This window comes from Malus sylvestris, chromosome 2 (assembly GCF_916048215.2).
Source record: "Malus sylvestris chromosome 2, drMalSylv7.2, whole genome shotgun sequence".
NCBI lineage: Eukaryota > Viridiplantae > Streptophyta > Magnoliopsida > Rosales > Rosaceae > Malus > Malus sylvestris.
The window spans coordinates 6474586-6489714 of NC_062261.1; the positions used below are offsets into that span (position 1 = coordinate 6474586).

Genomic DNA, 15129 nt, shown 5'->3' on the forward strand with positions numbered 1-15129 from the left:
AAAATATTTTTGAAATTAATTTTTAGTAAAAATATAGTAAATATTAGAAAAATAGTTAAAGTGTTTCTTATAATAAGCACATATCTGGTATTTTTTGCATGTAATATTTTAAATGCTTTTAAAACTCAAAAACACTTCCTCTAAAATCATTTTCAATCGCGTAATGTTATTCATACCATGTTTTTATACCACATTTATATACTACCTTAGGTGGCATCTGATGTGAACTGTCACATCATTTGAAAAATTTGTAAAACCTAAGGAAATGAAAGAGAAAGAGTTCTCGTATACCACAATAATCATTTAATTAACTAATTTTTCTTAATTATTAGTTTATTAAATAATAAATTAAATTTAAAAATCTGATTAATTCAAATGATGTGCTTGTCTACATCAAATACCACCTAAGGTGATATAAAAATATGGTACAAAAACATAGTATGAATAGCATTACTCTTTTCAATCATGTTAATTTCTCAGCAAGTGGTAGAATAGTCAGGCCTCGTTTGGCAGCTCGTACTGTACTGACTATTTCAGTCGGATAGGATAAATAGTCACCGGATAGTACTGACTAAATTAGTCGGGCGTTTGGTGTAATATCGGACTAAAGACCGACTATTTAATACTGTGTTTAGTATTATACCGGATAAATTGTATTGTTATTATTTTTATGAAAAACAATTTCCATCAGTACTGAACCCATCACAGCTGACAAGCGAAAGAGCTTTGAACCCACCAGAACAAACACCCAACATCTCCAGGCTCTCATCCTCTTCAGCCGGAGCTCCTCCAGCAACGGGTACTCGGCTGTTCTTCCACCATGCCCTTGCACACCAGCGACACCGAGCTCCGGTCCTTTCTCGACTCCACCATGCCCAGAACCCGCTCCAGAACCTCTGTTACCGGAGCCTATTTCACTTGGGTTTCTTCTGCCAAAGCATTATGAAATCTTTCCTTCAACCCTTTAACAAAGCATTATGACAACAAATGGTTAACAAAAACTATGCTAATGTAAATTTCCCAAATTACTTTGACAAAAAATCCCCAAATTACAAATCGCAGAACAAAAGTTCTACAACCAAAAAATTCCCAGGACCGGCGACATGCGAACTTGTGCGGGTACCACGACGAGGAACTGAAGAGGAGGGCAAAGGCAGTGGAGTGAAAGAGGAACAGGAAGATACAACATCTTGATTTTCTTTCTAACCAAGTCGACTTGAGATTCTTTGAGAGAGACCCTGTTGAGAATTAGTTCTTTTTTCAGCCATGGCTTTGGAAGTGGGTCTGAGGAGAGAGAGAAGACGAAGGAGAAGAAAATAAGGAAGAAAAATCCGGGATTGGCGATGGCAACGGCAGCAACCTAGTAGAACGATCTGAGAGAGTGAGCGATGGAGCAAGACTGGATGGAACCGACTAATTATACGAAGGTTTTTGGAAGGATAAATAAACGGGCATACACCAGATAAATGTGTGGGCCCATTATAAGTAATACGGGTACTATTTAGTACAGAATTGCACCAAACACCAGGAACCGTATTAACTATCCTATCCGATCTCTTATACGGGCTACCAAACGAGACCTCAGTGTCCTAATTCATTGTTTATGCCATATTATTTTCTCAGCAAGTGGTAGAAATAGTGTAAGTAACATGGGGGGAATTAATAGGTGTTGTTGTTCAAGGCCATGGAAAACAATGCATGGCTTTGGATTTGGTAAAATACCAACTACAGAATTTATTACTCCAATTTACCTACTACTCCTTTGACAATGGACATCAAGGGATTTCTCATTTCCTTACTACTTGGGGGATGTCCACTGATAAGTCAAAATTATGTTATATATTGTACCCTATTCTTAATATAATTTAGTAATTATTTTGGTAGAATTTTGATATTTTACTTTATATTTTTAATGTAAAACATTTGATTTCCTCTGGAGCAAAATGTGACCAAACGGATGAATTTTGGAGTGATTCAAATTGGAGGACATTCGTGTGTCTTTTAGCTTGTTAGTGCCAAAATTTGGGATTTTTCTACTAAACGGTTATTTTCTGACAATTAAATAAAGAGCAGTAGGCGTTGCTGGAAAGTGACGTTTCTGGGCTTAAATGCAAGTTTTGGAGCCTAATATGACCTTAGATGGGTTCGTGGTCTTTTGGAGAAGTGTTCATAATAGTTCAATATGATCTTAGATGGGTTCGTGGTCTTTTGGAGCTGATTTGGGTCCAAAATGTGGCTGTGTAGATTTCTAGGCGAATTTACCAAGTCAATTTATGATTATGTTTCCTATTTTATTTCAATTTATTTGGTTTCCTAGTCTTATTCTAAGACCTTTTACTAGGAGGATTTTATTTAGAGTAATATAAATAAGCCTTTTTGGCCAGCCTTAGGGTTTTAACGTACGCAAGATTGAGAAAAGAATTTGGCTAAAGTTTAGAGATTTTCAGACTTTATTTTACAAGGTGTTTTCATTCTTTTTATAGTTTAATACAATTCTTTTTATTTTAATTATGAATATGCACAACTAATCCTTTTTACTAGGGTGAGGCCAAGATCCTTAGTGAGAATATGTAGTCTCCTTTTAATTTTCTTATGAATTTATGCATGCAAGTTTGGATTGTTAATCATCAGTTTAAACTATCTATTTGTCTTAATGATTCGCGACCATTAGGATATTTAGAAAAGTAATTTGATGCAATTTTGGTGGAGGGTTGTCCCTAAAATTGACTAAGGCTTCTTGTGGTTAACATGTGTAGCTACTAAGGATAAACAACACGTCTTAAGAGTTATATGGTTTTTCAAAAGGTTTTCACAAAACTTAATGAGTCTTACATGTTCACATTCGATCTGGACGTCACAGACGGATTGCACGTTAAATATATGTTCTATGTTGGAGGTTCCAAGTAGTATATATTTTAGGAAAACCTAACCTTCAAAATATGCATGTGTAATTCGTAAGAAATTAGAAGAACTACATAGAATTGTTAGAGCACTTCCACCGGGGTGCGATAGGCCAGCACACAGCAAAAAAAATGGCCCGACACCTAGGGAAGTCTCTCCAGCCCAGCAAATTACCTGGCACCCAACCTAAGCTGGTATCCAGGCCAGCCCAAAATTGACAAACATTGGGACCAGCCCATCTGACGCCAGCGTGGCGTTAAAGGGTAAAGAGACACGAAAGGAAGGAATCACAGAGGGAGAAAGAGGGATAAAGGCTCGTCGCTGCATCGATCTTTCGTACAGCGGGAAGCTCATGATGCAGAGCGACTTGGACATGCTTTCTGCAAGACTCGATATTCACGCAAGAAACCTATCGGAGGTTTACAACGTCAACATTTTGACACAGCGGTTCACAATCGTCGTTTCAAGGCCCAGCAACAGAGCTTGCGGAGACGACATGAGGTTGTCTGCAAAGATTATTTCTGTTATTTGTGGGTTTCGTTCATACAAGGTTGTTCTGATCGGAGCCAAGATTATCACGCCGTTAATTCAAGTTTTGGAGTGTGGGAGTGAAGTTGGGAAAGAAGAAGCTGCAAAGAGCTTACAGAGATTAAAGTCATAAATTAAAAATAAAATTATTATTTTTATTATTTTATAATAAATAATAATAATAATATTTTAATAAAATTGACTAGGTTATTTTTTGTTAAGGATGGAGATGCTTTGGCCTATTATTGTTCATTAGGGTCTATCACTGTTCACTGAGTGGATAAATGGGTTAGGTGCTGACGCATTTTTTTTAGGGGTGGAATTACTCTTAGGTGGACGGCGGAACCCTAGTGCTTTTCCAAATTTATTTCTCAAAACTTTTTCTCTTTGATTTGTTTTCTTCTTAATTGGTTATTAGTTGTTTTTCCTAAATTACTTTTATTAAATTTCGTTTTTATTATTTTTAAATTCAAATTCAACCTTTTTCAATTTTTGTTTTTAAATAATTAACTAGGATTAGTTGTTTTTCATAAATTGTTTTAAATAATGCATGCGGAAACCGACCTTACTTAAGCCATTTATACTACAACAACCTTGTTCTCTTGCAAGTATTTTGTGTGATTTTAACCTCTTTGCGCAGGTACCTAAAAGCCTTATCATCCACCTTTAGGAATTTATATTCAAGAAATCAAAGTCACGTCCCATTCAAACCTAAATTCAACTAGGAGCTTGAATCTCACGCTACAGAAACAAAAATTACTATAAAATTTTAAGTTTTTTTTTCATTATATTAGAACATGTGACTCAAATATTGAGGCCAAACGATCCATGTGCACATCACTCGTAAAACTTGTGTGGGACTTAATTTGTTACTAAATTTTATTGAGTGACACTCCACCACCATTCAAAACTTGTCATGTGTTAAACCAAATTACTACATAAACTAAATTAAAAAAAATGTAAAAGATTTATTATCTCAAGCTCACCTCCTCCCTCTCTCTCTCTCCATCCTTCCTGTCCCCGCCAACCCAACTCCTTCATTTAGTACATTGTTCAATGATGCCCAGAAATACATATTTCTTGATTCATCAAACCTTTCTTGTTTTCCTCTAATCATCAAACTCTTTTTTACAAAGTGAGAATTGTTAAGAAAGAAATGGGAGAGTTTTATTTGGCCGGGGTTTGAATGTCACTGCTCTCTGTAAATTTTCAAAGCCTTCCTTTACCCAGAAACCCTATTATGATCAGACCAGTAAAAGTCATTCTAAATAATGAAGGGAAAACATTAATGAATGGGGGGAGACCAAGCAAGGTCAGTTGTAGAGGGGATAAGAAGAAAAATTCACTAATGCAACTGATCTTTCATTGAGGGATTCTGATGAACTGAGAGGGGGTGGATAGTAAGTGTGCCGATGGAGATGAAACCCCCGGGGGGGGGGAGTGTTGTTTGTCTATTTTTATTTGCTTTTTATTATTATAATTTTTATCTTCTAGTTATTTTTACTAATCTTTTTAGTTTTATATACCTAAATATTTTAAAATTTTAAAATAGAAATTATATTAATGTTTAACAAATGGTAAGTTTTGAGTGGACGATAGTGCCACTGAGGAAAGTCCAATGACATGCTGAGTTCCACACAAGTTTTTCTCCATTAGAACCTCTAATTAACATCCTTAAACCTATAGGAATTTATTCAAGAAAGCAAAGTTACTTTCTATTTCCAAAGCTAATCTCAATCTTATCCATAATTGGCAGTAGCCAACTTGTAGGAGAGCATTGCCCACTCGATGTGCTAGAAAAAGCAGTAGTTACCATAAAAAGTGCTTAAAACAAATACAATGGAAGGCTTCAATCATGAACAAAAACAGAATACTTTTTAGAAATTATAATGAGATTCCAAACTCTGCCAGTTTTTAGAAGATCATAACTTGCTTATGAATCATTTGTATAGCATGTAAAACAAGTTGTAGAAATTAGAAAGCATTTTAGCTATATATATAAGTTAGGATCCAATGACACCCATTTTTGACATACATTTTAATACATGTTTTTGTATGGCCCATTTCATAATGTAACAATCTGAACAAATATTTATTTTAGAATCGTATTCATCCATTTTCTTTATTACAAATAAATGTCTTAATGCTTTTGATGATTCATAAATGATGTACTAAAATATAAATATTTTGGATCTTGCAATACATTACGAAGTGGACCCTACAAAATGAGCATTAGAATGTATATGCTTTCAAATTTTATACAATTGCATTACTTTGTGCAAACTATGTATATGTATATGGCTGAACACAATGGCGAAGCCACGTGAGGGCGAGGAGTGGCAGCCGCCACTCCCCTCCCGGAAAACCCAGTCACTCCAGCTCCATGTCTGTTCTTCTACCTCCAGTGAACTGGTTCTACTGCAGATTGGGTTTCTTTTAAAAAAAAATCCAGGCCAAAACGATATCGTTTTAATCCTGGTAAAAAAAAATTAAAAAAATTACACCAAAACGGCATCGTTTCATATGTTTGAAAGAAAAAAAAAATATATATATATATATATAGTGGGGGTGTGGTGGGGGGGGGGACCGCATGTCCCCCATTCATCCTTTCTTCCTTTACTCTCTCTCTCAGCACCCTCAAAACCAATCAGAGACCAGAGAGCAGCAAAGCTACCTCCCAAAATCCCAGCAGATAGCAGCAACGGAACGGAACAGAGGAATTTGAAATTCCTGTTTGGGTTTGGCTGGCTGATTCCCAGCTGTTTCCTCTATCAGTCTCTCTCACTCCAACAGCCACTGAGCCGCTGGCTTCCAAGCCATCCTTCAAACTTCAAAGGTAAATTTATAATCCCTACCTAACCCTAAATAATTATTTAATACGAATTTTATTTAATTGGTATAGAAATAGAATCATATTCGTATGGTAATGCATTAAGTTGGTTATTGGTTGTTGATTATTGATATGAAATTAATTTTTAGGGTGAAAATTAAAATTTGAATTCGTGATTATTGATTAATTAATTGAATTATTACATAATGTGTACAATTATTCATATGATTAGTTGAATTGAATTTTTATTTATTGAATAATTTGTATGCTAATTGGTATTGATTAATTGAATTGTTGGTTGAATTAGTTCTTATGCATATTAGTATAGTTAATTGAATTGTGAAAACACCATTGCGTAACAAAATGGGAGATCAATAGTTGAGTGATAGCATGATTGTTTACATTGAGAGAGATGTATTTGCTTTTATTGATAATAAGTCTATTATGCGACGTTTTCATGACATGAAATCTCGCCGGCAACAATTGTAATTTGTTTGTATCGATTAATTATGGAAGACATTACTATATAAAAAGATGTTGCCATTTTTCTTTAACCTTGCACTCTTTTAAGTTCGCCTCTCCTCCCGAGAAATCCTGGCTTTGTCACTGGCTAAACATACTAGATGATTAAACAAACAAACAAAAAGAAACAATGAAGTGATGGATCTAGAAGGTTTGATCATATATATTTGACCAACTAAAAGAAAGAAGGTATTGAAAAACACATGCACTGACCATTTCACTGTCTCTACATGCATGGAAGCCAATAATTCATCTTGTGTGACCCATGTATCATATATGAACGATCGAAAATATATAGTGAATCGAATCTCTCTATCACAAATTTAATCAGAGGACCCTGTAATGTTTATATGTACGGTGCATAATTAAAAGAAAAGGAAACTGCCTGCAATATATTGATGTATGATGGAGACATGGACGATTCGAATCGATCGATGCCGGGAGACCTCATGAGAGTGATGAGTCTTATTCAAACATTTTCCAGTGGCTTCCAAGATGTTAACACTCTTGGAAACCTCTCACATACGCAATATTACATACTTTTTTATAGACAGAGCGAGAGAAGAGAAGAGGGAGGGGGGGTGGGCGCTGTCCCTAACAAACTTTCAAGGGTTTTTTGGAACTCGAATATTAGGGCTTTTTGGAATTTGAATGGTGTGGTGGGCGCTGTCCCTAACAAACTTTCAAGGATTTTTGGGAACTCGAATATTAGGGCTTTTTGGAATTTGAATGTTAGTTTGAGAGTAAGGAAACAAATAAGGCAGACTCAAAGTCGACAACAACTAAATATTACAAGGAAAATTTTATTTGAACTCATTTAACCTCTTTCTACGCTCAAGTTACTTTTTTCACCCATATTGTTTTTTTATTAAAGAATTAATATCTCTTTAAACTCAAATTTATTACTTAAACTACCCTCTCAAACCCAATTCAAAATGTAAAGTTATTTTTATACCCATTCCTTTTATAAAATAGCATCTTTAATTGAATGTTTTTTTCTTAAAAGAGGCATCCTTTGCCCCTGTATAATTGCATATGACTAGCATTTCCATGGATGTTTTTTTTTCTTTATGCTACCAAACCCATCCATAGACTTAGGATCCAAGAGATCCTTCCATAGATTTGAATTTGCTAGAGAATGCAATGCAAGCTCCAATTCAGTCCATCACTTTACCGGAAACATTTGACCTTGATGCTTTGGATTTGGATGGAGACATGTCACCTGCTAGTTATAGTGGTCAAGGTTTATGAGGTTGGGCAATCTTTATTTGCACCAAGAATCAAGTTATATGTCTTTGCACTACTAATCAAAAGTCCTTACAATGGTGTTTTGGGGCGCAGATAGACAGCAGAGAAAAGGAAATACAATATAATATAATAAGTACAAAATTTAATCCAAAGAAGAAGCAAACAAACAAAATATTCATAAATCGAGTCATACCTTAGTTGGAGAATTCAAAACTTCAAAATCACTATCTATCAATAGAAAAGTTTGTTTTTCTTTATCAGAACTATTAGGGCTTTAGCAAGAATGGACGTAGGATAAACAAAAGGTGATGCTAGGGTTTAATTATAGTGTTTGGGTTTATTGAGAAATTTGAGTTTTATTATTAATTTCATTTTGTACTTCATAGTAATTATGCAATAGGGTAAAATAGACAATTAACATTTAAAATTTAAGTTGGGTGTAGGTTACATGGGTTTAAATAAAATTTCCCATAGTCAATAATATGAGCATACAAAATTCTTTACAGTATTTTTTGATCGGCTAATGAAAAAAAAAACATTAGTTTGAGAGTAATTAAGAAGCACTTTTCTACATATATGACTCGTTTGGATGTGCTTTTAAAATGACTGAAAGCGTTTTTAGAAAAAAAAAATCTTTTTTGGTTCCAAAAGCACCTGAAGTGCTTTCTGCAAGAAGCACCAATTATGTGCTTCCTCCATGAAGCACTTTAAGTGCTTTTTCAGGATTTACTTGCATTTTTATTAATGAGTGGTTCTAAAAACATTTTCACCAAAACCGCTTTCAATCATTTTAAAAACACATCCAAACGAGCTCATACACTTTGTACTTTACAGAAGTATTATCCTACTTATTTTTTTCTTCTTCCAAATATGTGTGTGTGTGTGTTTTTTTTTACCAAACGATATTATCTACTCTAAGTGAGAATGGATGAGCTTGACCTCACAATGGATTAGCAATAATGTGGTTCAAATTCACCTTTGGCGAGAATCGTACCTTAGATCTCTTCCTTACAAGTGAAGAGGAATATCATTGGACCGTAGTACTAAGTGGCCCAAATGTGTGTTAATACTTAATCCTACATATTTAATTAAATTAGAGAACTATTATTGACACTTAAAAATCTAATTATGCACTCTTATTTTTCTTTCTAAATGTAAAAAAATTTGGAATACACAATTAAATTTTTAGAGAGTTAATAGCAATTCTCATTTAATTACTGATTTATAAGTTGTGGAAGATTCTTCTGTCCTGGCCTCATTATCACAAAATCTACGCAAACAACCATATGTAAATAATCCACCTAACTCTGCTAATAAATACAAAATAATAATGCGAGAATTATTATTGACGCTTTAAAGATCTTGTTTTGCATTTTTTACAAGTATATTTTTCTTTTTAAATATAAAACATTTGGAGAGTATAATGAGAATTTTAAAATACTAATAACAATGTCTAATTTTGTTGATAAGAATAATTAATAATTTTGTCAGTGTTCAGTGATGAAAGAATGTGCATCAAATAAAAATTTAAACTATGAAAAAAAAGTTAGTAAATAAGAGTCCACATGTTTTCTGCAATATTTGATTTTTATGGTATATCCAAAGATTTCAAACACTAAATCTAATCTGATTATGCCGATCATTTTATTTAAGGAAAACTAATGAAAATGACTTGAAAATTTTGAGTTTTAACCAAAAAGACAAAAAGGTGTTGTAAGTAAATAGTAACAAGGGTGACTTTTTAGAGTAAAAATGTCATTTTCATTAAAAATGAACAGTACTTAGAATTTTCATTAAAAGTGAACAGTACCGAGAGTGTTTCATTAAAACTCCCTTTTATTTACTCTCACCACTAGACTAAGGTCTGGTTTGGTATTGTTGTGCTTTGAATAAAAACTGTTTCTGCTGTGCTGTGAGAATAAGCAGCTGTGAAATAAAGTGGCTAAGTGTTCGGTAAACTTTTTTGTAAAAGTGCTTTTGGAAAGAAAGAAAAAGCAATATAATAGTGTTTGGTAAACTTTTATGTAAAACAGTTGTGACTGTGTGAAATGATAAAAAAATGTATAATACTATATGTGCCATTAATTTAATTTTCTTAACAAATAAAGGTGAATAACTAAATATACTTTATTTTTAAAAGAAAAATATTTATAAACCTTATTTTAAATATTAATTAGTATGAGAAAGTTATCCCTTTGTTTGTAGTTATTTCAACATTTAAAAATTTAATGAGTTATGAAAATGTATTTGTTGATATGCCCAAAGTTATCCCTTTCTCAAACTCTTCTCTCTTAGAACAGTTCCAGCGTGGTGAAGGCCCCCTAGGGCTATCCATTATGCTATCCACTCAGTGAACATTAATTGTCTTTAATGAACAGTAATTGTCATTTGCATCTTCACCCCTACATTAAATAGCCCTGTCAATTGGCTATAAAATAATAGTATTTATTTATTTATAAAATAATACAAAATAATTTTATTTGTTATTATCTCTCTCACTAACTCTCCCTTCTCTCTCTCCCCTAACCTCTGTAACTCTCCCATCTCTGTTTTGCACAGAAACCCCGAAGGCACACTACTATCACATCTCGCCAAATCCGGCCAGTTTCTGAGCTGCCATCTCTCTCTTCCACTCTCTCTACTTCCCTCACCTCTCTCTCGATCAACAGCACATGGACAAAAAACACAGACGACGCCCCGCTACTGTTTTCTGTCGAAACCTGAGCCACCCAAACATCCACATTTCTTCCTCTCGCCCCTCCTCGAGTCCTAGAATCGCAGACAATGGACTCAAACAGAGATTGACATGCCATGAAATTCGGTGCAAACTCGAGGGAAAACTCCGGTGAAATTCTACCGTTCACGGCCAAGGTAAGTCTCGGGGATACCTTTTTTCTCTTCCTTCTGGTGACCTGATGTGATTCCTGAGTCTGCATGCATGATTTGGTAGAGTTTTGGTGCAAATGCAACTAGGGAAACATTTCCCCAGTTTTTCTGCGAGGGGACTCGTGATCTTCTAGGCAGATTTTAGGCATCATTATCCAAAAAGGCGTTTGACATCAGATCCATCCTAACCTCTCAGACCAGCACGAATTCACGACCCTGGCGCTCGGGCTCCCTCACCAGCCAACGCTGGCCTTGCTCCATCGGGCGATCCGACCCTGTTCCACCCACGGTCCCTCTAGTAATTCATCCCGCTGGAGTTGCTCTCATGAACCCAAAATCAAGCAGCTTTGGCGGTCAAGAAAAAGGAAGTGCAGGCTTTAGGTTATAGCGTTGGCTTCTTCAACGAGCTTCAATCCCACTCCGCCATCCTTCCCCTTCAACCTCTTTTTACCCGACAAAAACCTGACCTACAATCCCTCAAGTTCCAATCCATAAACCTTTCTGCCCCATCATATTAGATACCAAAAGACGCCTTTCTAAAACCCAAATCCAAATTCAAACGAACTCCAAATCTTTCGAACAAGAAGTTGTGGGTTCATGCATCGGATGATAGAGACAGATCCATCGGGTCGCGTAGGAGAGAGAGAGAAATCAATTTGAAGCAAAGAATGGGTTGGGTTCAAGGGACGATGGAAATTGACGAAGCTGTTTTTGGTTTAGTGATTAGAAAATGTAGCAGAGCCGTTTCAATTTGAAGCATGCTTCCAGACGATGGAGATGAATGCTTCAAAAATGGTTTCTCAAAAAGATTGAATCTTTTTCTTATTTGTGTACTTGGAGGATCTGGAAGGAGAATAGGGATGAATGTTGGTGCAGTGGTGTTGGTTAGTGTTGAGCGGGAGTGGACGGGATAGCTACAGTCCTACTCTGATGCAAGGGGATGAACGAGTGAGAGAGATTCCAGTTTGAGTAGTAAGGACAAGGCCTGTCATTTTGTAAAAATGATGAGGGTGTTATTGGACTTTAGAAAGTTTCATTAAAGATGCACTGTAGCTCTACGTGCTTTGAAAAAAAAGCAAGTTTTCTGATGATTTCAGCTACTAATCACCACAGCTTCCAAAATAATCCGTTTTTTTTTTTTTAGTTTACCAAACACCTTCGACATAAAAACTTAAAAAATAAGCAGCTTTTTTTAAGCACCTCAATGTTAAACCAGGGCAAACTCTAGTGACTTATATAATATTTGCTTTCAGTTGTGCAATACCAATCAATACATACCTTATTATGATGTTCCCAAATTCAAAATAGAAATGAAGATCTGAAAACCAATACATTTGTTATTATGATGTTCCCAATACCAACCAATACATATCTTATCATGATGTTACCAATACATATCTTATTATCAGGTTTTAGGTCAACTCGTTAACGAGTTGATCATTATTAGATCACCTGTTAAGAATCAATTAATGAATCAGGTTATTATCAAGTCACCCGTTAAGAATCTGTTAAGATAACGGGCATGACAAGTAAACAACACAAACACAACCCGTTTACCAGTATAGACATTATGCATGACAATTGTTTGCACCCAATAACCCTACACGACTCGTTAACAAGTCGGGCATTATCCGGTCACATGTAAGGACTCGTTAAGATAATGGGTTTGAAACGATCAAATCCAACAAGATAATGAATATACCATAAAAAAGACACAAATACGTCCTGTTTATCAGATCTATCAACTCTACATAGTAGATGAGAAGACCTGGTCTGTAATTTGAGCGGTTGGACATTTTAGTATGAGGATTGAAAAAATAGACATCAAATTTAAGCTACTTTAGTCACCGTTGTCATTTATCCATTTAACTCTCACATGTGCAATTCATTTTTTTAGTAAGTGGGATTAATTCTCCCTTTGGAGCTGTGGTAAATGAGAAGATCTGCTCTTAATCTGAACAGTTGGACCTTTTAACAAGACGTATGAAAGAACGGACGTTAAATCATGGCATGATGTAGAAAAAACGTTAAACCAATATAATAATACTTATAAACATAAGTATAATCATGGCATGATGTAGAAAACACATTAAACAAAGCATTAGTGGAAACTATAAATATATACAACACTTTAAACCAAAACTCACTCATTGGTACGTAGTACTGGTTTGGTATTGAAGTGAATTTATAAAAAGTGGGTATCAAAAAAAGCTGAGCTCAAAAAGATGTTTGGTAAACACTTAAAAACAGCTTATTTTCACAGTTTTGGGTGGAAAAAAAAACTGAAAACATAACAATGAGCTTATTCTCACAGCATAGCATAAACAATTTTTTTTTAAAGCACAGCAATACAAAACCAACCCTTAGCCCTGGTTTGGTACTGAGGTGATTTTAAAAAAGTGAGAATAAAAAAAAGTTGGGAGAGTTTTTTGTGTTTGGTAAACACCCCAAACCAACTTTTTTTCAAAGTTTAGGATGAAAAAAAAAGCCAAAAACCAGCTTATTTGAAAAACACGGGTGAATAGTAAATTCATTAATGAATTTTTCAATTTGCCAACATTGCCATCATTTCTCCTGCATGCCTCACACTTTCACTCTTGCAAGTCCCTCCACTCCAGGCAACCTCATAGGTTCTCATCTACTGCACCAACTCCTACAAGTGCCTCTGCTCCTTTATCAACAAAGTCGCCAAGAAGCTCGAGACCATGAAGACCGACTCATCCTCCGCTGCCAAAATTACCAAAAAGTCCAAGAACAAGAAGATCAATTGCGTCAAGAGCAGCCTCAAGGAATCTAGCCACGATTTGTTACTCTTCAAGTTCAAGTCTAGCGCCCTTATCGCCCTCGTCCTCTTCGTTGTCTTCAGACTGCTCAACTCGCTGTTCGAGGGGAAGGCAGTAGCGAAATTACCCTTCAAGCCCATTTAGGTTGGTGATAAAGATGAGCCACAGAGGGCTGCAAGGGGAGGATGCGACAGACTGTTCAATGGCGTTTTTGTACTTTATGTGCTCGATCAGTACTTAGACCAATTTGCAGAAGTTCTTGGGCTTTTCTCCGCCGAGAAGCACTAGTTCCGGGTTGTTCCCCATACCGGACCCGAAAACTAATTGACGGGTTCACTACTCAGGACTCCACTCACTGCCTATTGGGTTTGTTCTAAATTTTAGTTATTTTCTTTTTAAATTATTGTTTGGTTGTGATTTGTTATTGTTGTTCTTTAATTAGTGTTCTAATTCTCTAATGACAATTAAGATTTGCTTTTATAATCATCGTTGGGTCTTCAAAAAGGGACAAATTTTACTCTTTGTTATCAATTTTATAAATAAAGTATATTTAGTAATTCATCTTTATTGGTTAAGAAAGTTAAATTAATGGCACATCTAGTATTATACACTTTTTGGTCATTTCACACAGTCATAACTATTTTACATAAAAGTTTACCAAACACTATAATATTGCTTTTTTTTTTTTCCAAAAACACTTTTACAAAAAAATTTACCAAACACTCTGCTATTTTATTTCAAAGCTACTTATTCTCACAATATAGTAAAAATAGTTTTTTTTTTTTTTTCAAAGCATAACAACACCAAATCAGCCCAAGTCTTTATATGGATGACTTCATCCCACCTAATTTGAGCGGGGTTGTGTGATGACAGATTGAAATGACAGATGAAAATTTTGGGAGACGTGTGGTAAGGACCAAAAATCAAGGAACCATTCCTGTATGTACTTATCAACTTCCCTTCGACCGGCATTGGAGTTTTCATGGAACTTATCAACGATTTTACCCCACAAATCCTTTCTATTTTGATTGGTGCCGATGACACCATCTTCACTAACAGAAATTCATGCCAAACATAAAGCAATATCTTCATCAAATGTCCAATTACGACCTCTAACATGCTCTTTTGACATCTTGAAAATTTTGGAAATGAGAATAAATGGTAGAAAGAAAAATTGGAATAATTGTAGGAGAAAAGTGAGTTTTGTGTGGATATTTGAACAAATACATAGGTATTTATCGTGTTTTTGGTTGAATTTTAAGTTAAATAATTTTTTTAAATCATTTTAGCCATTGGATTTAAATTTGGACAGTTAGATCTTTTTTTTTACCGTTAGATTTGATTATATTCGATCTAAGCCGTTATATTCAATAAATATATAAATATAAATAAAAAATTTGAACGTGGACCGTTGGATTAACCAACGGTCCA

General features: G+C 34.9%; 1 pseudogene; it reads left to right on the forward strand.

Annotated features, from left to right (window-relative positions):
* The first annotated feature begins 10840 nt into the window (after positions 1 to 10840).
* Positions 10841 to 14181, forward strand: LOC126588335 (uncharacterized; annotated as a pseudogene).
* Positions 14182 to 15129: the final 948 nt, after the last annotated feature.